A 27,582-nucleotide genomic window follows, 5' to 3' on the forward strand; every position below is an offset into this window, starting at 1 on the left:
GCACTGCAACAAGTGCTGTATAAATGTGTACAGAGCTCTTTTTGCTGCACTGTACCATCTCACGGATACCAGATGCCAACTGCCTGCTGGATCTAGAGACAGGTAAAAGGATCCACAAACATGACCTGGATGCCAGGACAGGCAGAGGCACCAGTACCAGCAAGAAGCTTCAGAAATAGAGTAGTTATTAAAAGATCATTTACAGTGAGAAAATAAATCACTATAAACTACCAACTACCAGAGGCTTGGAGATTCAGGTCCCTTTCTTGTGACATCTCTTTAGGCAATTTATCATAAATGTTTTTATATGGACGCATCCTAGTTACAACCTGGTTTCCCCTTCCGCTTAGGTCACCCTTTAACTCTCTGTAAGTCCCAGCACCCACACAACCTGGGCAAGTGAAGGACCAGGAAGTGTAAACCTCAGTAAAGTCCATCATGCAGTTAATGTTAATCTGCCTCTGAGCAGACACACCTTGTAAATATTCTCAGAAAAAGGTTCAAAGTACCAAGGGCACTTGAGGAGGACATGGCTTTGCTTCAGTCAGGGAAGATTTCCTAGAAAAGTTAATGCTTAACAGAAACCAACAAAGAAATGGGTGAAAAACGGAAGAGGAACTAGGATTTCTGCCCAAATGGGAATTTTGGCATTTACAAAACACCATTGAAACACTTACTCAATTATCATCTTCCTCCTGGAAAGACAGAAGTCTTCCCTATGATGATAAAGAGGACACATTTTCTTTTTTTTTTTCTTTCATTTAATTGTCAAAATAGTTTCTTTATTTTATGTTTTAGATTCACTTTTTCCATCTGTTTTTTAATCTTTTCAGTATAATGCCCATTCTTAAAGACCAAGAGATTAAAATTGAACACCAGCGTTCATTAGCATCCAGGTCAAAAATATATATTAATACGTGCATTTCTAAAGGTAAAGTCCCCATTAGCTCATGCTCTTACCTATAGACACAAACATTCATAAAAGGGAATTTGTTAGGAGGCCAAGGTGGGCGGATCACCTGAAGTCAGGAGTTTGAGGCCAGCCCGACCAACATGGTGAAACCCTGTCTCCACTAAAAATACAAAAAATTAGTCAGGTGTGGTGGTGGGCGCCTGTAATCCCAGCTACTTGGGAGGCTGAGGCAGGAGAATTGCTTGAACCCAGGAGGTGGAGGTTGCAGTGAGCCAAGATCATGCCACTGCACTCCAGCCTAGGTGTGACAGAGCAAGACTCTATCTCAAAAAAAAAAAGGGAATTTGTCATTGCTGAGGTCCATGTTGTCATGGAGACAGAGGTAAGGGCTCCTCTGATACATGTTCTCGTTCCTTTTGATTCTTTACTCTTCATTCTCTTTTCTTCTCTACACTACAGGATTCCATATACGTCTCCTCTGACCTAGCTCCTAAAGTTTTTCTGACTTGACCCTTTTCTCATTCCATGTGTTATCTCTCTGGATAATCTTATCCATTACCCTTGTAAACTGTTATCTTTAAGTACAGGATTTTTAAGTTAACTGCTCCAGCCAGACTTCCATCCCAGCTCCAAGCCTATGTTTCCATTAGCCACCCTGACATCTCCTCTCACACTTCTCCTGGTGTATCAAACCTCTCCCAGTAGACTGCGAGAAAACTCAGTCATTGTTGACTCACTCCTCTTCCTCACCCCCATATTTGATCAATCACTGAATTCTATCATTTCATCTTTGCAGTGCCTATTCTCTTCATCTGCCCAGAATATGGGCAAGCAAGCCCCAATCACTTCTCACCTGACTTTTCAGGGATCTTGCCAACTCCAATTCCTTGCCTCATCAATGGATGCTTCTCATTAGGGAGGCAAGATGGCACAAAGTGGCCAGGTTCCAACGTGGGTCAAATAGAATCTCTGCTCCCCTGCTTTGTGCCTCCTAGCAAGTCATCTCATCCAGCTAAAACACAACTGCTTTATGTAGAAAATGGGCAATAACTCATAAAGATGTGGTAAGGAGTACATAAAATAATCTATGCAAAATTTCTAGTACATACAAGTACTTAATGTATTTTACCTGTTTTTTTTTTTTTTAGATGGAGTCTTGCTCTGTTGCCCAGGCTGGAGTGCAATGACACAATCTCGGCTCACTGCAACCTCTGACTCCCAGGTTCAAGCAATTCTCCTACCTCAGCCTCCCAAGTAGCTGGGACTATAGGCATGTGCCATCACACCCAGCTAATTTTTTGTCTATTTAGTAGACACGGGCTTTCACCATGCTGGCCAGGCTGGTCTCGAACTCCTTACCTTGTGATCCGCTCACCTCAACCTCCCAAAGTGCTGGGATTACAGCCATGAGCCACCGCGCCTGGCTTTATTTTACCTGTTATAGCATAACTATTAATGTCTAACACATCATGAAGCCTGTATTTATATAAGTTTATATAAATACAAGCTTCACTATGTGCTAGACATCACTGGTGCACACTAGGGCTTCTCGCCTTTGGGGCACATGGAAGACTTCACTTCCTAACCACCTTCCAGTTAAGTGGGACCATGTGACTAATTCTAGCAAATGAGCCAAAATGTAGATTGGGTATGAGATTTTGATGAGTTTTTTTGTCTCATTTGATGACCAAGAAGGCCATGTGTTCCAGGTGGCACTTCTATGAGATGGTGGAGGCTCCTCAGCTTGGGTCTCAAGTTGCAATAGACACCAAGTATGAGCAACTCAGATTGGGAAGCTGTTATTATCACAGCGAAGCTTAGCAGGTGGTATCCCAACTAATATAGAACATCTCATTTCCTACTGCTCAATCCTGGGGATAGGCCCTAACACGTGTAAGATTTCCTAAAACAAATGAACTAGCAGACACCGAAAGTTCTAGTTATTTGGGGACAAAGTAATGTTAGCAGTTCTCATTTATTTTTCAAAGTTATTACATCTTTATATATTTACTTGTAAGTGATTTTAAAAACCAAATGAGGCTGGCATAAGCAAAATAGGAAACTGATTAACCTACGTAAATTAGAAGTCCAAGAGCAGACAAGTATTAGGCATGCTGGATCCAGGGGCTTAAGGTAGATATCAAGGATTCAGTCTTGCCCTTTTCATAGCTCAGGTCTCTTTTCTTCTGTGATAGCCACATTTGCAGACCAAGTCTTCTCTTTTATTGGAAAGATGATTGCCAGCAGTTCCAAGATTACATTGTTTTCTATTAGCTCTTACAAGTTTTCTAAGTACAGCACAAAGAGTGATTCTTTCTCCCAACCATCCTGGTAAAAAGTCCTGGGACACAATCTAATTGGACCAAAGTCAGCCATATACCCAGTGCTAAACCAGTAAATATGACCAGAGAAATAAGATATTCTGACTGGCCACTCTACACCACGTGTCTAGCCCTGACTCACAGGGTAGGGCAATTCACAGTGAAGCCATGTGGACTGAAACAGAGGATTGGAGGTTCCCCAGGAAAATCAAGGAACTACTACCAAAGAAGACAGAATTGACACAGGGTAGGTAAAATGATACATGTTCACTACAGACATTAATACAATGCACCTGGTGATGTTGGTGAACTATGTAATCAGTTAAGAAATTTTATGAAGTCCTGATTATAAGCTTAAAACCTACCATTCCTGCCTGACCTTCAAAGGACCATCTTCCTTCCAAGTATTAGGTTGACGCAAAAGTTAATGCGTTTTTGCACCAAAGAAATACATTGTAAGGTTCAAAATACTCTACTGGCTGGTCACAGTGGCTCAAGCCTGTAATCCCAGCACTTTGGGAGTCTGAGGCTGGCAGATCACTTGAGCTCAGGAGTTTGAGACCAGTATGAACAACATGGTAAAACCCCCATCTCTACAAAAAATACCAAAAAAAAAAAAAAAAAAAAATTTGCTGGGTCTGGTGGCGGGTGACTATGGTCTCAGCTACTTGGGAGGCTGATGTGGGAGGATCACTTAAGCCCAAGAGCCGGAGGTTGCAATGAGCCAAGATTGTGCCACTGCACACCAGTCTGGGCGACTGAGCCAGACCCTGGGGAGAAAGAAAGAGAGAGAGAGAAGGAAGGGAAGAAAAATAGCATGCTTTCAGCTGTATACCACTCTCATTACCCCCATCCCCACCTTAGTAGATGTCTAAAATTGTACTGGAAAATAATTTTAAGGATCATGGCATAGAATAGACTTCTTAGTCGAAGCTATTGTGATTTTAGATCACTTTTACATTACTTATGATCTCAAATGTGAGTGAAACTTGCAAGGAAAGAAGTGCAGCAATACATCTGGTTTTCTTTTCTGTTGTTGTGCATGTTTGCATTTTCTTTTGTTTTGTTTTTGGCCTCATGGGTGAAACTCCCACATCAGCCATTCCAGCCTCTACATCTCTCTCCCAAGCGGGTGTTCCTCTTGAGAGTTTCTGGCTTCAGCAGCTCAGCTGATGCAGTAACAGGCACAAAGTTGTATATGAAGAGAATCACTCTCTGTCGAGTTAATCTGCCTCTTTCAGGGTGTTGGGTCTTAAGCGGAGAAACGAACATCAGGAGAAATTGAAATGGGACACTACTCTTTGGCTTGTCCACAACTTGTGCAAGATGAAGGAATTTATGGATAAAACCATCTGCCCACTCAGGGTTTTGAGCTCTTCAAGGACTTAGCATGTATCTTTTTGACATCTGTCTCCATAGGCCCCAGTAGTATGAGGGACAAAGAAGTGATGGACTCTGCCCCAGGTTGTTCATAGTCTAGTAGAAGTATTAAACTGGCATAGGAGTGACCATAATATAAGATGGAGAATATGAACTGATACTTGAAGCACGGGCAAAGAGTTTTCGGATTTCAAAGAAGAAAGTGATTACAGCTAATGGATAAGCAATCTTTAACAAGGAGGTAGCTTTAACAGAGGTAAGGGAGGGATGGGCAGAGCTGGGGGCAGGAAGTGCCAGGCAGAGGAACCAGTAGTAAAAGAAAACAAAAAAGGTGACATTTTCAGCTTAATCACTAGTACCAGAAAAGGAGAGGACATTCTTTGTTTGGAAAAATATTTTGGTGAGCTACTAGAATTTAGGGTGAGAACTTTAAATTCATGAACATGGGCCTAAGCAAAGCCATGATCCCTGCACTGTACTGGGTAATACAAGAAAGGGGCTCATGCGTAGCTAGATTTGGGGACATATACCCTCCTATGTCACAATGGAATATACTAAGCATTTGGAGGAATGGCAAGGAGTTGGGAAGGGGCTGCAAATTTAAAAAGTTTTATCATTTCACAAATGTTATATAAGAATTATACATATGTTATTTTAGGGTATTGACTGTTTTCATTCAGAACAACTTCCTTGTGATTCATCCAAATTCTTGCATGTATCAATAGATCGTTCCATCGTTGCTAAGTAGTATTAGGGGGAATATATCTACCTTGGTTGTTTAACCATTTACCTGTTGAAAGATGTCTGCTTTATCAATTACCCCAGAATAAGAAAAAAGGAGAAGGATATCTGAGTTATTTTCAATTTTTGACAATTGCAAATAAACCTGTATACAGGTTTTTGTGTAAGTTATAATTTCTCTGGGTTAAATGCCCAAGAGTGTCATTGCTGGGTCACATAGTCATTGCATGTCAATTTATAAGAAAGAGCCAAACTGTTCGCCCAAGTATCTGTACTGTTTTAAAATCCTCACCAGCATTTACCGTGTTCACCATTTTTTACTGTAGCCATTTTGAGAGGTGTGTAGTCATAATTCACTATACTTTTAATTTGCCTTCCTCTGTGGGTAATGCTGCTGGACAGCTTTCCATGTGCTTATTTGCCTCCATAGATCCTATTTGATGAAACATCTGTTCATGTCTTTGCCCCTTTCTAATTGGTTTGTTTGTATTTTTACTTTTGGGTTTTGAGAGTATTCTAGATACTTGTCCTTTGTTGTATATGTCCTTTACAAATATTCTTTTCCACTCTGTACTTTGCATTTTCACCCTCTTCTCATGGGCTTTTACCAAACACAGTTTTTAATTTTGATGATCTCAAATTGATCAAATTTTGTTTCCATGAATAGTGCTTTCATGGATCATGTATGAAATTATTGCCTAGATCTAGATACCAAAGATATTTTTTCCTAAAATTTTTTCTCAATTGTTTATTTTATTTTATTTATTTTTGAGACAGGTTCTCACTCTGTTGCCCAGGCTAGAGTGCAGTGGTGCAATCTCGGCTCACTGCAACTTCCGCCTTCCGGATTCAAGTGATTCTGTACCTCAGCCTCCCAAGTAGCTGGGATTACAGGTGTGAGCCACCATGCCCAGCTAATTTTTGTATTTTTTAGTAGAGACAGGGTTTTGCCACTAGTGTCGAACTCCTGACCTCAGATGATCCACCCACCTCAGCCTCCCAAAGTGCTGAGATTACAGGTATGAACCACCACACCCAACCAAGAGTTTCCTTTTTACATTTTTCATGCAAGTTCATGGCTCATTTTGTGTTAATTTTTGTATTAAGTTGAGTTTTGTTTAAGTCAAGTTTCATTGTCTGATCATGAATGTCTCATTGTTCCAGCCCGTTTGTTGGAAAGGCTGTCCTTCCTGCATTGAATTGCTTTTGTACCTTTGTCAAAAACCAATTGAGTGGATTCTTATGGATCTGTTTCTGGGTTCTCTATCTTGTTCCATTGATCTGTGTGTCTAACTCCTCATCAATATACCACGCTATCCTGATTACTTCAGTTATCAAGTCTTAGCATCAGGCAGAGCAATTCCTCCACTCTATTCTTCTTTGTCAATGTTGTTTTAGGTATTTGGGAGGCCCATGCCTTTCCGTATAAATTTTGGAATAACCTTCTCTCCATCTTCAGAAAGTTTCCTAGGATTTTGACAGAAATTGCATTAAACCTATAGATCAATTTGGGAAGAATCAACATTTCTGTTATGTTGACTCTTCCAAAATATAATATAGTACGTCTTTCCGTTTATTTAGGTTGTCTTTTATTTTTTTAACCAGTATTTTGTAGTTTTCAGCACACAGATCTTGTGCATGTTTTGTTGAGTGTATAACTAAGTATTTTGTTTTCTTTAGAGCAATCAAATGGTATTGCATTTTATTTTATTTTTATTACAGCAATGCCAGCCTAAGAAGGTATTGCATTTTAAAATTCAGTTTCTTTCTTTTTTTCTTTTTTAGATGGAGTCTTACGCTGTCGCCCAGGCTGGAGTGCGGTGATGCGATCTCAGCTCACTGCAAGCTCCACCTCGCGGGTTCACTCCATTCTCCTGCCTCAGCCGTCCGAGTAGTTGGGATTACAGGTGCCCGCCACCACGCCCAGCTAATTTTTTTGTGTATGTTTTAGTAGAGACGGGTTTCACCATGTTAGCCAGGATGGTCTCCATCTCCTGACCTCATGATTCGCCAGCCCTAGCCTCCCAAAGTGCTGGGATTACAGGCGTGAGCCACCACGCTGGGCCTCTTCTTCTGTTCCAATATGTATGCCCTTTCTCTTTCTTTCTTTCTTTCTGTCTTTTCTTTCTTTCTTTCTTTCTTTCTTTCTTTCTTTCTTTCTTTCCTTTTTCTTTCTTTCTTTTTCTTTCTTTCCTTCCTTTCTTTCTTCCTTCTTTCTTTCTTTCCTTTCTTTCTTTCTTTCTTTTTCCTTTCTTTCTTTCTTTTTCTTTCTTTCTTTTCCTTTCTTTCTTTTTCTTTCTTTCCTTCCTTTCTTTCTTCTTTCTTTCTTTCTTTCTTTCTTTCTTTCTCTCTCTCTCTTTCTTTCTTTCTTTCTCTCTGTTTCTTCTTTCTTTCTTTCTCTCTCTCTCTCTTTTTTTTTTCCGCTTATTGCAGTGGCTAGAACTTCCAGTACTATGTTGAATGAGAGTGATGAGAGCTGACATCATTACCTTGTTCCTAATCTTAGAGCAAAAGCATTCAGTCTTTCACGATGAAATGCGATCCTAGCTGTAGGATTTTTTTTTTTTTTTTTGGAGACAGGGTCATGCTCTGTTGCTGAGGTTGGAGTACAGTGCCGTCATCATGGCTCACTGGTACCTCAGCCTCCCAAAAAACTGGTACTACAGGTGTGTATCACCACACCTGTACAATTTTGTTTATGTTTTGTAGAAACAGGGTCTTACTTTGTTGCCCAGCCTTGCTGTAGGTTTTTGTAGATGCTCCTGATCAATTTGAGATAAATCTCTGCATTTCTAACTTGCTGACACCTTTTTAAAAATCATGAATAGATATTAGATTCTGTGAAATGCTTTCTTTGTGATTTCGCTATGTGACTTTTCATCTTTAGCTTGTTGATATGGTAGATTAATTACATTAATTGATTTCTAACGTTGAGCTGGGCTTATATGACTGGACTAAATCCTACTTGGTTGTGGTGAACAATTCTTCTTATACACTGTTGGTCCACGTACCTTTAAAATTGAGAAACTTATGTGTCATCCTGAACATTTCCCTCTCCTTCTCCCTCTCCCAAACATTGCCATTGCCATGACTTTTACCCCCATTACCCTTCTAGTCAAAGCCTCTACCACCATTCACCTGTTCTACTTCAACAGCCTCCTAACTGTTCCCCCTGCATTAAGTTTTGCTTGCCTCTAGCCATTCTCCACACAGTCAAGGGTATTTTCAAAACACAAATCCAATTTTGATGCTTCTTTTCTTAAAATCCTTCAATGTCTTCATGCCACTCCTAGGTTAAAGGCTCACATCTTTAATGTGGCCTACAAGCCTCAGTGTGATGTGGCCCCGCTCTGCGTCTTAAGCCTGCTAAGCCCCACTCTGTGCATCTGCACGTGCACCTTCTTGATTCCCTCAGCATCACCTGCCATCCACCTTGGAGCCTTTGTGTGTGCGATGCCCACACACTCTTGCCCTGCTCCTTCGTCAGGATGACTCTTTCAACTGACAAATTGCTTTTCCAGGAAAATGCTCCTGGCCCTTCTAGCTTGGTCAGGTCCAAGTATTTATCATAGTTTCATAATATTTAGCATAGCTTCATAGTATTTAGCATAGCTTGTGGGTTATGCTTATTTGTATGGTTATTTGATTAGTAGTAGTTTCTCCTGAGACTGTAAAAGCTTCATCAGTGCAGGGACTGTATCTGTTTTGCCCAACAAATGTATTTGAATTTGTTTTGCCCAACAAATGGAATCAACTGTCCTACTTAGTTAATCAATATGTGTTTACTGACCATTATATATACCTTATCAAGTATATTAGGCCATTCTAGGGAGGCATGGTGGCTCAGGCCTGTAATCTCAACACTTTGGGAGACCAAGGCAGGAGAATCACTTGAGCCCGGAAGTTTGAGACCAGCCATAGTGAGACCCTGTCTCTATAAAACATTTACAAATTAACTGGACTTGGTGGCACATGTCTGTAGTCCCAGCTACTCAGGAGACTGAGGTGGGAGGATTGCTTAAGCTGGAGAGTTTGAAGCTACAGTGAGCCATGATCACACCACTACACTCCAGCCTGGGCAACGGAGTGAGACTCTGTCGCAAAACAAAAAAGAAAACAAAAAAACCAAAGGAATACCTGAGACTGGGTAAGTTATAAAGACAAAAGTTTTAATTGGCTCACAGTTCTGCAGGCTTTACAGGAAGCATAGTGCTAGCATCTGATTAGCTTCTGGGGAGGCCTCAGGGAGCTGCCAATCATGGTGGAAGGCAAAGAGGGAGCAGGCACATCACACAGTCAGAGTAGGAGGAAAAGAGGGCAAGTGAGAGGTGCCACACACTTTTAAACAACCAGATCTCACGTGAACTCACTCAACACCAAGTGGATGGCAGTAAGCCATTCATGAAGGACACACCCTCATGAAACAAACATCCCCACCAGGCCCCACCTCCAACAACAGACCTTCCTTTTTTTTTTTGCGAAGGAGTTTAGCTCTTTTTGCCCAGGCTGGAGTGCAATGGCGTCATCTCGGCTCACCACAACCTCTTCTTCCTGGGTTCAAGCAATTCTCCTTCCTCAGTCTCCTGAGTAGCTGGGATTACAGGCGCCTGCCACTGCACCAGACTAATTTTTTGTATTTTTAGTAGAGATGGGGTTTCTCCATCTCTACTAAACCCAGCCACAGGATGGTCTCGAACTCCTGACCTCAGGTGATCCCACCCACCTCGGCCTCCCAAAGTGCTGGGATTACAGGCATGAATCACCGTGACCAGCCTGAGATTATATTTCGACATGAGATTTGGCAAAGACACACAGATCCAAATCATATCATCGGGAGAACAATAACTAAGGAGAGTGAAAACAAGGGGGCACAAGAGAGCAAGAGAGAAAAAGAGAGAACAAATGCTTACTAGGTACTATTACATACACATGAAACAATCCTATGCACTATGTCATATAATTTTATTAGGGGTAAGGATGTTTTCTGCTAATTTAATTGGTAAAAGAATTACTAAGTAGCTACAGTGCTCAAAATCATCTCTAGATGGTAGGATTCAAAATAATTTTTATTTCCTTCTTTTTATTTCTCTCTCTATATATAAATACATATACATATATTTTTTTTTCTTTCTTTTTTTTTTTTTTTTTTTTGAGCCAAGTTCTCACTATGTTGCCCAGGCTGGTCTGGAACTTCTGGGATTAAGTGATCCTCCCACCCCAGCCTCCCAAGAATGGAAGCCACTTTTGCAAAGATGATAGCAGTGAGAGAAATCTAACATAACTGACTCCATCTTGCTTCTAACTTCACAAGTTAACTGTGTTTGCTCATTCCCGAGCATGGGCCAAGCTAATTATGGGAAGAATTTAATTTATAGCTTAACCTTAGAGCAAGGATGATGATAGCCCTTCCTAAAACTACCCTGCTCCTTGTTCAGAGACTGAAATTGCCCTTTGTAAAGCTAATGAAAGGCTATAAGGTTAGAATTATGGTAGAGGCCTGCTAAATTCTGCTAAACCCTAGGCATGGTAAAATAATTACTAGTCATTGTCTCCTAACTTATGTAGCTAGAAGTCATGTAGCCAGAGGTCACAAGATTTGCAACTTCTCTAATTTCCCCTATAGATAACATCACTGTTGTTAAACCTCAGACTGGTGTTTGCAATATTTTTCAGACTTTGCATTCTGGTGGGCTAACACACCTGGACTCATGACCCACACAAAGGAAATGACTTAACTGGCTCCCCACTCAGAAACTGACTCAGGGCATGAAGACAGTTTCAAACCCCTGTGATTTCATCCCTAATCCAAACAGCCAGTCAGCATTCTCCATTCCCTAGTCCCCTGCCTACCAAACTATCCTTGAAAAACCTTAGCCTCCGAACTCTTAGGGAGGCAGACTTGAAAAATATCTCCTGTTCTCCTAGCTTGGCTAGCCTTGCAATTATTAAACTCTTTCTCCACTGCAACTCCTACTTTTCTCAGTGTCTTGGCTTTTCTAGGCAGTGGGCAAGAAGAACCCAGTTGGATTATTACAGTCGCTGGGACAACAGGCATGTGTCACCACACCCAGCCTTCTTTAATTTGTAAGATGAACACATATTATTAGTTTATTAATGAAAAAACTATAGAGCATTCTTGGAAAATGTTCTCACTTTATTTGCCTTTCTTCAAAATACATAAAACAAAATTTAAAAGATATAACAGGCTAGGTGGGGCGGCTCACGCCTGCAATCCCAGCACTTTGGGAGGCCGAGGTGGGCGAATCATCTGAGGTCAGGAGTTCGAGACCAGCCTGACCAACATGGAGAAACCCTGTCTCTACTAAAAATACAAAATTAGCCGGGTGTGGTGTCGCATGCCTGTAATCTCAGCTACTTGGGAGGCTGAGGCAGGAGAATCACTTGAACCCAGGAGGCAGAGGTTGCGGTGAGCCGAGATCGTGCCATTGCACTCTAGCCTGGGCAACAAAAGCGAAACTCCATCTAAAAGAAAAAAAAGAAGAAGAAGGCTCGGCGCGGTGGCTCATGCCTATAATCCCAGCACTTTGGGAGGCCCACGCGGGCGGATCACGAGGTCTGGAGCTCAAGACCAGCCTGACCAACATGATGAAACCCTGTCTCTACTAAAAATACAAAAATTAGCTGGGAGTGGTGGTGCATGCCTGAAATACCAGCTACTTGGGAGGCTGAGGCAGGAGAATTGCCTGAACCTGGGAGATGGAGATTGCAGTAAGCTGAGATCAGGCCTCTGTACTCCAGCCTGGGCGACAGAGCAAGACTCTGTCTCAAAAAAAAAAAAAAAAAAAAAAAAAGGAATTTATATTTCTAATGATCATTTGCGTCAAAAATACTATATTATGCTTGAATTAATTTGTATAAAATTCTAACACTATATTACAATTCAGAAACACCAGAAGAATACACACACACACACACACACACACACACCCCACAATTCATTCTGCTGACTGGGATGAGATTGAATAATAGAGTTGTAAATCAGTTAGAAGACTTAATTTGCACTTTATATTATCTATACTGTGTTTATACTATCTACTTGAATATGTATTGTTTTCATATTTTTAAATAAAACTACTTTTCAAAAATGCATTTGGAGACAATTTTTTAGAAAAAAACAAATGAGGCCGGCCGCAGTGGCTCATGCCGGTTATCCTAACACTTTGAGAGGCCAAGGCAGGCAGATTGCCTGAGCTCAGTAGTTCCAGACCAGCTTGGGGAACACGGTGAAACTCCGTCTCCAGTAAAACAAAAAATTAGCTGGACATGGTGGCGTGCGCCTGTAGTCCCAGCTACTCAGGAGGCTAAGGCAGGAGAATTGCTTGAACCCGGGAGGTGGAGGTTGCAGTGAGCTAACATTGTGCCACTGCACTCCAGCCTGGGCGACACAGTGAGACCCCAGCTCAAAAAAAAAAGAAAGAAAAAACAAATAACCTGGATCCCTGTCACCTTCCTCCATACCTGCCCCTTGTTATACACATTCATCAACCTTCACAAACACGCATAACCACATTGCAGGCTCAAATGGAGCCGTTCTATCATTATACATATGCTATAGGGGAGGAAAAGATTATCTCTCTGTCCTTCTAGGGTCTCTCACTGGGGCCCTGGAAATTAAGCTCATAAAAGCCAGATTAACAAGTGAGGCCCCAGACATGGTGGCTCATGCCTGTAATCCCAATGCTTTGGGAGGCCAAGTGGGTCTATCACTTGTGTCCAGGAGTTCAAGACCAGCCTGGGCAACATGGTGAAACTTCATCTCTACTAAAAGTACAAAAAATTAGCTGGGCATAATAGTGCATGCCTATAGTCCCTGCTACTCAGGAGGCTGAAGTGGGAGAATTACCTGAGTCTAGGAGGTCAAGGCTGCAGTAAACCAAGATCACACACCTGTACTCCAGCCTGGGTGTAAGTGAGACTCCGTCTCAAAAATAAATAAATAAATAAATAAATAAGAGAAAAGTTTAATTACGTATGTATGCAAAGGCGTTTCAGAAAGAAAAGAGACTCAAAGAGGTGGCCAAATAAGTGAGGCTTATTTATCATCTTAGGCTAAACAAATTAAAAGTAGTTTGGGGCTTCTGAGTCGGGGAGGCACATCATAGGAGAGAGAGGAGTGGAAATATATAACAAATAAAAGTAGTCTGGTTACGCAGCTAAGAGTCTCAGGTGATAAGAGTTGTTTGCCAGAGTACCTTTCTTCCTGGTACAGAGATACCTTTACAAATAGAAACTTTCTTTATAAATGTAAATGTATTTTACAAAAGGGGAAATGAATACTCCACTTTTAGGCAGTTAGAGGGAGGTAAAGAGCTTTTCTGCATCTGCTGCTTCTCAATTGCCTTTAACTTAAAGTAATCTACATGACAAAGCAGCATACTTTGAGAAGGCATATTCCGGCATCTTTCAATGCCAACCTCAAAAACCGTAAGAAAGTGACTTCTGCTTCCCAGTAAGATGGAGTAACAAGGCCCAGGATGACTGACATGACTGAAAAAATGGTGTGTAAACAACGGTTTTCGGACATTGGACATCAGGCAATGCAAGAAAGTATTCCCTGAGAGGTGAAAAACAAACCAAGTGAACCCAGACCTGCCCAAGCTTATTGCCTGGTAAGGGAAACTAGATGAAGCCAGCCCAGCTGAATTGAGACGGTGGAAGTTCAGGGAGGCCAGGGCATCTAGAGTTCACAGGGCAGAGTACTGGAGAGGAGAGAGTTGCAGAGACAGAGAAAGCTGGAGATCTGTGAAAGATTCCTCTAGAGTCCCCAGCTAATTATTTATCAGCATATGAGTGATTAGAGGGAACAGTCCTGGGAGATCACACAGATCTGGTATGTGAATAATTCATCTGCCCAACAGACAGACCAACTCAAGGGACATTAAGTGGAGTACTCAGAAGAGCATTCTCTCAGTAGCGGGGCAAAATTAGCCCTTCACCAAATCCTGCTCCAGTCCACTTAGCAAAGCTTAAAAGCAAGATCCAGAAGGATACAGACATTTCCAAGTAACAGTGTCCCAGAACAAAACTAGAGAATAATTAAAAGAATATTAAAATATACAGCTGGATATTTTAATATCCAGGATAAAATTCACAATTTCTGGCATTTTATCAAAAAGTACCAGGCATGCAAAGAAGTAGGAAAACATGACTGTGATGGCTAATTTTATGTGTCAATTTGATTGGCCACAGGGTGTCCCAATGTTTGGTTAAACATTACTCTGAATGTGTCTGTGAGAGCATTTGCGGAAAAACATCAACATTTGAATCTGTAGCCTGAGTAAAGAAGGTTGATGAGCCTCATCCAATTCAGTGAAGGCCTGAATAGACAAAATAGTTGAGTGAGGGAGAATTTGCTCTCATGACATGACTGTCATCAAGCAAGCACAGTCTTTCTTTGCCTTTGGGCCCGGACTAGAACTGGAATTTACATCCATCTCTCCTGATTCTCAGGCCTTCACACTTGGGCTAGAACAATATCACTGGCTCTCCTGAGTCTCCAGCCTGCCAACTGCAGATCTTGGGACTCTTCTCTGCCTCTATAAGTATGTGAGCCAATTGCATAAAGAAATAAATACCCTGTTTTAGCTGGGTGTGGTGGCATGCACCTGTAATCCCGGCTACTCAGGAGGCTGAGGCAGGAGAATCTCTTGAACCTGGTAGACAGAGGTTATAGTGAGCTGAGACCGTGCCACTGCACTCTAGCCTAGGCGACAGAGCGAGACTCCGTCTCAAAAATAAATAAATAAATAAATAAATAAATAAATATCCTGTTGATTCATTCTTTTTCTTTTGAGATAGAGTCTCACTCTGTCGCCTAGGCTGGAGTGCAGTGGCGTGATCTCAGCTCACTGCAACCTCCGCCTCCCTGGTTCAAGCGATTCTTCTGCTTCAGCCTCCTGAGTAGCCAGAATTACAGGCCTGCGCCACCATAAGCGGTTAATTCTTGTATTTTTAGTAGAGACGGGGTTTTGCCATGTTGGCTAAGCTGGTCTCCAACTCCTGACCTCAGGAGATCCACCCACCTTAGCCTCCCAAAGTGCTGGGATTACAGGCGTGAGCCACCGCTCCTGGCCTCCTGTTGATTCTTTCTCGGCAGTACCCTGATTAATACAAAAAAGTTCAATGTATTATTATCATTTCTATTTTATGTAAAGAAGAAATTGAGGGCACTAGAGATGTAAATGGTCCCAAATCAGACAGCTGATACATGGTGAAGGGAGGACTTGAACCCTGATTTTGGGTTTCTACATTCTCTGTCCCGCCCACACTCAATGTCTTTCCTGGTTGAGTGTGAATGTGCAGCTCTCATGCTCTGGCCCCTTCCTTTTTATTTAAGTTGCATCTATTGCAACTTCATATTATAGTTTCAAGGCATTTATTATTATTGTTACTAATTTTAGAGATGGGGTCTTGCTGTGTTGCCTGTGCTGGAATGCAGTGGCTATTCATAGGCACAATCATAGCACACTGCAGCCTCGAACTCCTGGGCTGAAGTGATCCTCCTGCCTCAGCTTCCCAAGTAGCTTGGACTACAGGCGTGCACCATGGTGCCCAGCTTTCATGGCGTTATTCTTAAATCCCTATCTGGTCTGCAAAGCTGAGAAGAAAGTACATGAGTTCTGGGGTTAGACAGCCTTGAGTTTTAATCCTACCTCCCTTGCCACTTCTTTATTTTGAGACCTTGGGCAATAACAATAATCTCCAATGCTTATTGAATGCTTAGTATGTTCAGTGATGCTAAGAGCTTAATATTGATTAATTTCCTCTAATCTACACAACAACTCAAGAAGGTGGAAACAATTATATTTCCATTTTGTAGAAGAGGAAATTAAGAAAATCCGTTTTCTCTCTCTCTTTTTTTTTTTTGAGATGGAGTTTTGCTCTTGTCGCCCAGCCTGGAGTGCAATGGCACAATCTCAGCTCACTGCAACCTCTGCCTCCTGGGTTCAAGTGATACTCCTGCCTCAGCCTCCCAAGTAGCTGGGATTACAGGCACAGGCTACTACGCCCGCTAATTTTTGTATTTTTAGTAGACACAGGGTTGCACCATGTTGGCCAAGCTGGTCTCCAACTCCTGACCTCAGGTGATCCGCCCACCTCGGCCTCCCAAAATGGTGGGATTACAGGTATGAGCCATCACGCCCGGCCGAGAATCCATTTTTTGTGTGACGATAGTCACATCTAATTTACTAGGCTATCATGACGATTACATGAGATAACACATAGAAAGTGCCTAGAGGATAAGAGTAGCTTTGCAACTGTTCCTCTCCTCCCCCTCACCTCCTCCACTGAGGGCAAGGACCACATCTCTGCTGCTTCTGCTTTCTCCTAGTAGATGGCAGGGATGAGCAAGTAACAGGGACACCAGAAATGTTATCAGTGGTCAATCTGAAGATTGGAACTCCCCTCGCATTTGACCTTAATTCCTCTTTCACCGAAAATACCAAACATATAGATGTCACTTGCTCTGCCTGCCACTATCCACCCAACAAATACAGCTCATGGAGCAGCTAAACTTCTCTGGTAATAACAACTGCTTGATATGTTCCACCATCATGTTCTGGAACCAACTGACTAAGAAAAACACACCTGGACTGAATAATGACCGCTTGCACATTGGGTGTAACTCAGCACTTTGTTGACTATTGTGTGCCACTTTGGCTACACAAAGAATCACCCAGGATCTCTCTGAAAATACTGATGCCTGGCTCCATGCCCAAGATCATGATTCATTCGATCTGAAGTAACTGACACCGAGACATTAAAAATGCTTCAGTTCTAGAGATGACTCTAATGTGTCACCAGGGTTACAAATAGTTGATTTATCTGTATACATGAAAGGGAAATTCATTTTAGCCATTCTTATTATTATTTAGGATGGTAAATCTGTCTCTTTGCATGTGTTATTCAGACTATAACCAAATATTACAGCATGGTGCAGTAACCATAGAGGGAAACTAAAAAAAAAAATAATGATGTAGACTGAGATCAGCAAATACATGGCTGCCCCTCCCTGTGTCCATAATTGCAACACTCCTCTGAGTCCTGGTCTTGCATCTTTTCTGAAGAGAGCATCCTTGTACGGCCAGGCACAGTGGCTCGCGCCTGTAATCCCAACACTTTGGAAGATTGAGGCGGGCGGATCATCTGAGGTCAAGAGTTCGAGGCCAGCCTGGTCAACATGGCGAAACCCCATCTCTACTAAAAATGCAAAAATTAGCTGGGCGTGGTGGCGCATGCCTGTAATCCCAGCTACTGGGGAGGCTGATGCAGGAGAATCATTTGAACCCGGGAGGTGGAGGTTGCAGTGAGCTGAGATTGCTCCATTGCACTCCAGCTTGGGCAACAAGAATGGGCCAGGTGCGGTGCCTTACGCCTGTAATCCCAGCACTTTGGGAGGCCAAGGCGGGCAGATCAAGAGGTCAGGAGATCGAGACTATCCTGGCTAACATGGTGAAACCCCATCCCTACTAAAGATACAACAAAATTAGCCGGGTGTGGTGGCGGGCACCTGTAGTCCCAGCTACCAGGAGGCTGAGGCAGGGGAATAGCATGAACCCAGGAGGCAGAGCTTGCAGTGAGCTGAGATGACGCCACTGCACTCCAGCCTGGGCAACAGAGCGAGACTCCGTTTCAAAAAAAAAAAAAAAAGAGTGAAACTCTATCTCAAATAAATAAATAATAAAAAAGCGATTACAAGACAGTATTTATTGTATTTATTCAACAAATATTGATCAAGAACCTACTATATGCCAGGACCTGGGTTAGCTACTAGTAATATGAAGATGGATAACATGTGATTCGGCCTCCAATAACTCAGTCTGTCAGAGGAGAGAGGATGTGGTAAGTGCTTTGTAGAATATGTACAAAGTGCTGTTAAAACAAAGAGAACAAATCAACTATTTATGCCTGGGAGAATCAGGAAAGACGACGAGAATTGTCAACTGTGCTGGATCATAAGGGATTGAGTAGGAATTCACAAGGCCCCATTCAACTGAAGCGGTATTCTAGTGAAGGAATAGCATGTATGACTGCAGTAACACAAAACAGCTGCTGTATTTAGTCTACAAGTGGTGTTAATAGTGTGACCATGGCCAAAAGTGAGTATGAGGGACTGATAAAAAGTCAGGCTAGAAAAAGAAGTATCAGGGCCTTTGCATGGCATTTTGGTGTTCAGGTGACAGTTAAGGCTGTCCAGTGACATTTCTGTGATGATGAAAATTAAGGAGGTAGTTCAAGCAAGAAAGAGGATGGGAATTCCAAGAGTGGACCTAAACTCAAAGGGAAGGTCTTGCACTTACATCAAAAGTTTGAGAAATCAACATACTTGTATGTTTTTTTTTTTTTTTTTTTGAGACGGAGTCTCGCTGTGTCTCCCAGGCTGGAGTGCAGTGGCGCAGTCTCGGCTCACTGCAAGCTTCGCCTCCCGGGTTCACGCCATTCTCCCGCCTCAGCCTCCCAAGTAGCTGAGACTACAGGCGCCCGCCACCACGCCCGGCTAGTTTTTTGTATTTTTAGTAGAGACGGGGTTTCACCATGTTAGCCAGGATAGTCTCGATCTCCTGACCTCGTGATCCGCCCGTCTCGGCCTCCCAAAGTGCTGGGATTAAAGGCTTGAGCCACCGCGCCCGGCCCATACTTGTATGTTTTGATCTAGATAAAATTCTTAAATTCCGCTTGTCTTTTAAAAAATAATTATTCCCAATTCTAACAAAGTTTTTGTCTTCATAGACCAATCAACAATCCGTAGAGCTTCATTCCAGTGCCACAGCTAAGGATGTGAAGATACTGTTTACCCCGTGATGTTTACTCAGCAATACAATTCACCAGGACTTAAAGGAAAGTTGCTACCTCCACCCACCATTCATAACTCACTTTTTTTCTTTATAGTCTCACTTTGTTTTTATTTTTTCTTTACTTTTAAAAAATGTTTTAAATTTTAATATAGTTAAGAGATACAAGTACAGATTTCTTAAGGCGTGCGTGTACTGTATCACGGTGAAGTCTGGGCTGTTAGTGTACCCATCACCCAAATAGTGAACATTGTCCCCAGTAGCTAATCTACAACCCTTACCCCACTTCCACCTAAATAACTCACTTCTGGTTCACTCTTTTCAACCTTGTGTTCGCTCCCTAGCCTAGGTTGGTTTCAAATTTCCTAACTACCAATGCTGATCTTTGTTTCTAGTTTTTGTCTTTGCCTAGTGCTTTGGCCTCAGTGCTCAATCCTGTTTTTCCAGCTGCAAGCTCAGCTTTACAGTCTATTTCTCCACCTCGCTATGTAGTCATAGGAAAACACCCTTCCTACTTTTGATGGGCCTGAGATCCACCTAGCTCAGGGTACCCTTTATCTGTGATCATCCCACCAGGCTGGCTTCAGTTTTTTAAGAAGGTCAGAGAGAGGAAGAAAGGGAATCTAGACCAAAGCCTAGGATACCTGAGAGCAAACACTGAAGGACAGATTTCGGGAGGAAGATAATGAGTTCAGTTTTAGGTGTGTTCATTTAAAAAGGTTTTTGTACCATTCAAGTTGAAGCTACCTTTGCAAAAATTATACCAGTGAGAAAATTATGACAGTGTAAGTGATCTGACCTCACCAATTCCATCTTGCTTCTAACCTCTAAGCTGCCCTTGTTTATTCCTGAGCATAGTAGTGTATTGCTGAATCTTGAAATAAAGATGATAGATAATAGCCCTTTCCCAGAACAAATTCTCTTCTTGCCTGGGGACCAGACTGCCTTGGTAAGACTAACAAATTAGCCACAAGATTAGAAGTTATGGTTTAGAAGTTGGCCGGGCACAGTGGCTCAGGCCTGTAATCCCAGCACTTTGGGAGGCCAAGGTGGGTGGATCACGAGGTCAGGAGATCGAGACCATCCTGGCTAACACAGTGAAACCCCATCTCTACTAAAAATACAAAAAATCAGTTGGGTGTGCTGGTGAGCACCTGTAGTCCCAGCTACTCGGGAGGCTGAGGCAGGAGAATGGCGTGAACCCGGGAGGCAGAGCTTGCAATAAGCTGAAATCGCGCCACTGCTCTCCAGCCTGGGAGACAACAAGACTCCATCTCAAAAACAAAACAAAACAAAACACCTGGGAAAGGAAATGTTCAGGTTAAGATAAAAGATTGTAGAGACCAAGGTTCTTTTGAAGTCTCATAGTGGCTGCCTTTAGAGACAACAGATGACAAATGTTTCCTGTTCAGATCTTTAAATGGTGCTAGACTCTCAGTTAATCTCTTAAGGATTGGGAGGGCCTAAAAGAAAAAGATCTAGCTATGTTAACAGAGATTCTTTACAGATGCAAATTTTCCCCCACAAAGGGCAGCTTTGCAGCGCCATTTCAAAATGTGGCAAAGAAACACATTTTGAGATAAAATATTTTGATTTTCTTCTTTGTCACGTAATGTTATGCCAAAGTCAGATTGGAAAGTAGTCACGATATATATATAGGGTTAAACAAAACTCATCTGATGAGAATTTATGGTTTGTAGGTCATGACTCCCCAAACTCCTTAGATAGGAATCTGGGCAAGATAAGAAAAACTGAGCTTAGTCCTCTGCTTGGATAAGAAAAACAGGACACTTTTCCCATAACAGGAAGAAAGGAAAGATAAGTTTTAGAGAAGTTGTTCCTAAAAAGCAAGCATGGTTTCACATCCTTTACTAAATGCAGTTAAGGGTTGATGTTTCGCTTTTATTAGGAAATGTCCTAAGTTGGCTAAACATAACGTTTGTCAAGCTAAGTCAGACTCATATTTCTCCTGACTTGCGTTCAGGTTTACAGGCACAATGAGTACAGAGCTCACACCATTAGCACTCAATAGGCATTCAATCTTACATTTGGGAAGCTCTTGGTTAGTAATTACAGAATGAATGAAATAATAAATCTGTATAACAAACCCCCAGGACACAAGTTTACCTGTGTAACAAAGCTGCCCTTGTAACCCTGTAAACCAAAAATAAAAATCTAAGACCCCCCCAACCATCTGAGTGAACTTCCTCCTCGGCCAGGGCCTGGATAAAATTTAACCTGAAGGACTGGTTCAGGCCATGGCAGGAAGTGAGGGTCTGACAGGCCTCATTATACCTCCCAGGCATTAACATCAACAGAGACCTTAAGTCTGATAAGAAGCATTCACAATCTATTATCTCTGAAGCCTGCTGCCTGAAGCCTTCGTCTGCACAATAAAAACTTTGGTCTCCACAAGTCTTTATCTTTTTTTTTTTTTTTTTGAGTTTCTCTCTTTTTGCGGAGGCTGGAGCGAGATGGCGTTAGCTCACGGCAGCCTCCGCCTCCCAGGCTTAAGTGAATCTCCTGCCTCAGCCTCTCAAGTAGCTAAGATTATAGGCATCTGCCACCACGCCCGGCTAATTTTGTATTTTCAGTAGAGACGGGGTTTCTCCATGTTGGTCAGGCTGGTCTCGAACTCCCAAGGTGATCTGCCCACCTCAGCTTCGAAAAGTGCTGGGATTACAGGCGTGAGCCACCGCGCCCAGCCCACAATTCTTCACCTTAACCCAAATATTTCCTTTCTATTGATCCCAGGTCTTAAGATAAACTCAACCAATTGTCAACCAGAAAAATTTTAAATTTACCTATAATTGGAAAGCCCCACCCTTCAAGTTGTCTCACCTTTCTGAACTAAACCAATGTATTACTTGAATGTATTTGATTGAAGTCTCATGTCTCCCTGAAATGTATAAAACCGAGTCGCACCCCGACCACCTTGGACACATGTTCTCAGGACCTCCTGAGGGTTGTCTTATGGGCCATTGTCACTCATATTTGGCTCAGAATAAATCTCTTCAAATGTTTTACAGAGTTTGACTCTTTTCGTTGATACCCCTGAATTTAAAATTTAAAAAAGAAAAATAAAAAAAGAAAAAGGATAAATGAATGAAGAAAAAAACCTTTTAACTTGCCCAGGGAATATATGCACCAATGGCAGGAAGTCAAAAGATAAACCTTTCTAAATTCAAAAGATTTACCTTAACCAACTCCACAGGTTTATTTCTCTCATTATCATCTCTAAAAACTGAGGGAACCAGTGTTTTATTAACTTCCTAAAAGCCTTGAGGAGTCGTTTACATTTTAAAAGGCTAAGACTCATTAGGTATTAGTAGATCATTTCTTTTTTTTTTTTTTTTGAGACTGAGTCTCACTCTCGCCCGGGCTGGAGTGCAGTGGCCCGATCTCAGCTCACTGCAAGCTCCGCCTCCCGGGTTCACGCCATTCTCCTGCCTCAGCCTCCCGAGTAGCTGGGACTACAGGCGCCCGCCACCTCGCCCGGCTAGTTTTTTTTTTTTTTTTTTTTTTTACTAGAGACGGGGTTTCACCGTGTTAGCCAGGATGGTCTCGATCTCCTGACCTTGTGATCCGCCCGTCTCGGCCTCCCAAATGGCTGGGATTACAGGCTTGAGCCACCGCGCCTGGCCAGTAGATCATTTCTTAATATAAGCTAATAAATAACACAATGCAATAGGACTATCTACTGAACTTAATAGCCATGCTAACACTTTGCTACTTGGTTCACCTGGGAAAAATTCAGGAATACAATACAAAATTATTTACAGAGGGATTTTTATTTACTCATTTTTCTTCTTCCTCTTTTTTTTTTTGAAACCAGTCTCACTCTGACATCCAGACTGCAGTTGCCATGGTAAAACCATAGCTCACTGCCGCCTCCACTGGGCGCAGGTGATCTTTCTGCCTCAGCCTCGCAATTAGCTGGGATTACAGGCATTGTGCCGCCACGCCCCGCTAATACAGAAGGATTTTAAAACAAACTTTTTCATATTTTTGCTTTGATTATGTCCTTTACTTACTCTCTAGCTTGATTCAGATTCTCCCAGTCATTGGTCTCATACAGCCAAATAGGGCAAGAACTTAATTTACAAGATAATAAGAGGTTATATTCAACAGAAAACCCAATCCACCTGTTCTCAGCTGATCTAGGTTGCTACTATGGAAACAGATAAACCCACAGATACAAATAAACCACTGTGCTCTACTCAAGAATAAGAACCCCCTTACAATTCCTTTTGCTGAGACTGTTTTCTGATTTAATGTATTAAAATGTCACTATCAAGTGAATGTAATGTTGTTCTTGTCTTATTAGCTTTTTAAAAATTAAAATAACATTTTTTCTTATTACAAAAGCAATACTTTGCATTACAGAAAAATCTGAAAATGCAAGATACTCAAAGAAACGAAAATTACCGCAGGTAATTGGGCTGTCTGTTAATAGGTCAGTTGGGAGTTGAGTGATTAAATAAAAAAACAAAAAGAGCCGGGCGCGGTGGCTCAAACCTGTAATCCCAGCACTTTGGGAGGCCGAGACGGGCGGATCACAAGGTCAGGAGATCGAGACCATCCTGGCTAACACGGTGAAACCCCGTCTCTAGTAAAAAAAAAAAAAAAAATACAAAAAACTAGCCGGGCGAGGTGGTGGACGCCTGTAGTCCCAGCTACTCGGGAGGCGGAGGCAGGAGAATGGCGTGAACCCGGGAGGCGGAGCTTGCAGTGAGCTGAGATCCGGCCACTGCACTCCAGTCTGGGCGACAGAGCGAGACTCCGTCTCAAAAAAAAAAAAAAAAAAAAAGAGAAAAACGTCTAGAGATAACTACTTTTACACTCAGTATATGCAAGTGATTTGCAAATTTTTCAACCTTGCAAAACTTCTCCTTTAAATGAATCTTATGTAGGTTATCAATATGTAAAACACAAAATTAGGAGGTGGATGCCTGAAAACCCAATAGTTTGGTCTGCAAACATCCCCTGAGTTGAGTCCCAAAGCACCTTCTTGGTACCTCACAGTTCTTCAGAATGAAGTTTAAAATCCACTGGGATCTATTATTCTAGAAATTTTTCCTATGAATAATATTCCTATGTACCACTTTATAAAAAGATCATATAATGTATGCATTTTTACAAAGGCAAATACTATTTTCACCACACAATATTACAAATCATAAACAGCTTTCCCACATCAAGATATTCCCTTCTGAGGGGCAGTAAGGGTAAACTTCTTTGTCCTTGGTCAGGTCATAATTTTTTTATTTTTTATTTTTTTTTCGGTAAGTTCTCACTGTCACCCAGGCTGGAGTGTGGTGAGGAGATCATAGCTCACTGTAGCCTCAACCTCCCATGCTCAAGTGATCCTTCCACCTCAACCTCCCCAGTAGTTTTTGTTTTTGGGGTTTTTGTTTTGTTTTGTTTTGTTTTCGTTGCCCAAGCTGGAGTGCAGTGGCATGAATACTGATCACCACAGCCTCAACCTCCTGGGCTCAAGCCCAGCTCCTCTTGTCTCAGCCTCCCAAGTAGCTGGAACTACGTGCTCATGCAATCACGCCTGGTTAGTGGTTTTGTTTCCTGGTTTTATGTTTTTTGTAGAGATGGTGTCTCGCCAAGCTGCCCAGACTACTTTCAAACTCCTGGGCTTAAGCGATTCTCCCTCTTTAGCTTCCTAAAGTGCTGGAATTACAGTAGTCAGCCACCTGTTCTTGTCTAAATTTTTAACATTTGGTTTTAATAGTAAATACTGTTACTTGTTCATATGCCCTTCCTATCTCCTTGGTGGTTAGGGAAAGGAACTATTTTCATCCTTGCTTTAAAATTAACCCATAAACTAAATTCCTCCCATACTTAACGTGGCCTATGTGCAGAGATAAGGAAGGAAGTTAACCTAAAATATATCATTGTGGGAGGTTAGCATTAAGAGCAAAATGGAGGTAGTCATGATAGGCCTTTGTTTCACTGTTCCAATACCAAACTGTTTCAGCACCATTTATGAAACAATCCACCAATCAATCCACAACACTAACTCTATAACATAATATTTTCATGCACGTGGATCTGTTTCTAGGCTTTTCCCCATTATTTTGGTCTGTATAATACTGTGCCAATATTATACTTTCTTGATTACTATAGCTTTGAAATAAAACTTGACACCTTGAACTTGGGAGGACAAGTTCTCCCATCTTCTTCAAAGATCATTTTGCAAAATTTTGATAGGAAATCAACCGCTCTGCTCAGATTCCAATCTGGAGTTTCACATTGCATCAAGTGTGTGAATTGTTTCTACAGAATGTAAGAGAATTGCCTCTTTATTGTCACCGAATGTAATGTTTATAGATGATCTGCAAAATTTTCCTTTTATTTTTCAAAGGATTCCAGTAACAGGAATTTACTGCTCAATTTCTCAGAAAAAAAGATTTTTGGACCCTTTTTGTCCAATCACTTTTCTACATGGCTGATCATACGTTGCTGAACCTAAGCATAAAACTGGGCAGTTTCTCCTCTTTTCCAGCTAGAACCAAAGAGGGTGTCAAAGAGAAGCAGCAGCAGCTTCCTGCTGCGTCAGAAACTCTTAAGAAAAAACAAAGGAATTTTGCAGAGCTGAAGATCAAGTGCCTGAGAAAGAAGTTTGCCCAAAAGATGTTTTGAAAGGCAGAAAGAAGCTTATCTATGAAAAAGCGAAGCACTATCACAAGGAATATAGGCAGATGTACAGAACTGAAATTCGAATGGTGAGAATGGCAAGAAAAGTTGGCAACGTCTATGTACCTGCAGAACCCAAATTGGTGTTTGTCATCAGATTCAGAGGTATCAATGGTGTGAGCACAAAGGTCTAAAAGGTGTTGCAGCTTCTTCGCCTTCATCAAATCTTCAATGGAACCTTTGTGAAAATCAACAAGGCTTCAACTAACATGCTGTGGATTGTAGAGCCATACATTGCATGGGAGTAACCAAATCTGAAGGCAGTAAATGAACTAATCTAGCAGCGTGGTTATGGCAAAATCAAGAAGAAGCAAATTGCTTTGACAGATAACACTTTGATTGCTCAATCTCTTGGTAAATATGGCATCATCTGCATGGAGGATCTGATTCATGAGACCAATACTGTTGGAAAACGCTTCAAAGAAGCAAATAACTTCCTGTGGTCCTTCAAATTATCTTCTCCAAGAAGTGGAATGAAGAAAATGACCACCTATTTTGTAGAAGGTGGAGATACTGGCAACAGAGAGGAACAGATTAACAGGCTTCTTAAAATAACGAACTAAGGTGTCTACCATGATTATTTTTCTAATCGGGCCAGTTAATAAACAGTACTTGCTCTCAAATTTAAGAAAAAATATGAACAATTTCCCCTGTTTTTGTTTGTTTGTTTTTTTTTTTTTTGGAGACGAAGTCTTGCTCTGTTGCCCAGGCCGAAGAGCAGTAGCACGATCTTGGCTCACTGCAACCTCCGCCTCCCAGGTTCAAGCTCCCATATAAACATGTTAAATACATTTGCATGCCTTTTATCCAAATAATCTGCCTTTTGCAAGTTAATTTTTCAGCGAAACTTCAGAGGGCTCTTGGCCCTTAAATTATCCAGACTTGGGATTTTTCCAACCTTCCAGGTGTACACATTCTTTACTCATTATTTACTTGTTGTTCTTACAGAGACAGAATACGAGTTGCAAATGTGATTCCCCAGTTCTTTTTATTTTATGTGCTTCTTTTTCCTGCCTTTTAGTTTTATTTTTGTACAAGTTTCATTTTTATATAGTCAAATTTATCAAGCTATTCTTTTGTGACTTTAGGATTTTAAGGCATAGTTGCAAAGGTCTTCCTACCTCCAAGATTTTAAACGTATTTCTTCCGCTTCTTTCGAGAACTCTTTAGTTTACAATAATAACTTACGCAAGTAGTGATAGTTTTACTTTCTCCTTTCCCAATTTTTATACCTCTAGCTTCCGTCTCTTGTCTAATTGTAATTCGCTAAAACCTCAGCACCCTGTGAAATAATAGTAGTGATGATGGACATCTTTTATCTTTTTCCTCACTTTATTGGAAATGTTTATAAGTTCTGGCATTAAGCATGATGTTGAACTGAGATCAATTTATCTTACCATGCTAAGGATCTATATATAGATATATACACATCTATATCTACCTAAGTCAATATTTTTATCAAGTATGGTTGTCAAATTTGGCCAAATGTATTTTCAGCATCTATGGAGACCATTTTATGATTTTTCTTCAAATCTACCCATATGATCAGATATATTAATATATTTCCAATATTGAAATATCTAGACTACACCTCAGTGCACATTTCATTTCTTCATGCTTTCTGGCCATGTTCTTTTTCTCACCATCTCTTATTTTTTTCTTTCTTCTTTTCTTCTCTTTTTTTTTGAGACGGAGTCTCACTCAG

General features: G+C 41.5%; 1 pseudogene; it reads left to right on the forward strand.

Annotated features, from left to right (window-relative positions):
- The first annotated feature begins 23 nt into the window (after positions 1-23).
- LOC116270093 lies at positions 24-27,582 on the forward strand (annotated as a pseudogene).

This window comes from Papio anubis, chromosome 13 (genome assembly GCF_008728515.1).
Source record: "Papio anubis isolate 15944 chromosome 13, Panubis1.0, whole genome shotgun sequence".
Classification (NCBI taxonomy): Eukaryota; Metazoa; Chordata; class Mammalia; order Primates; family Cercopithecidae; genus Papio; species Papio anubis.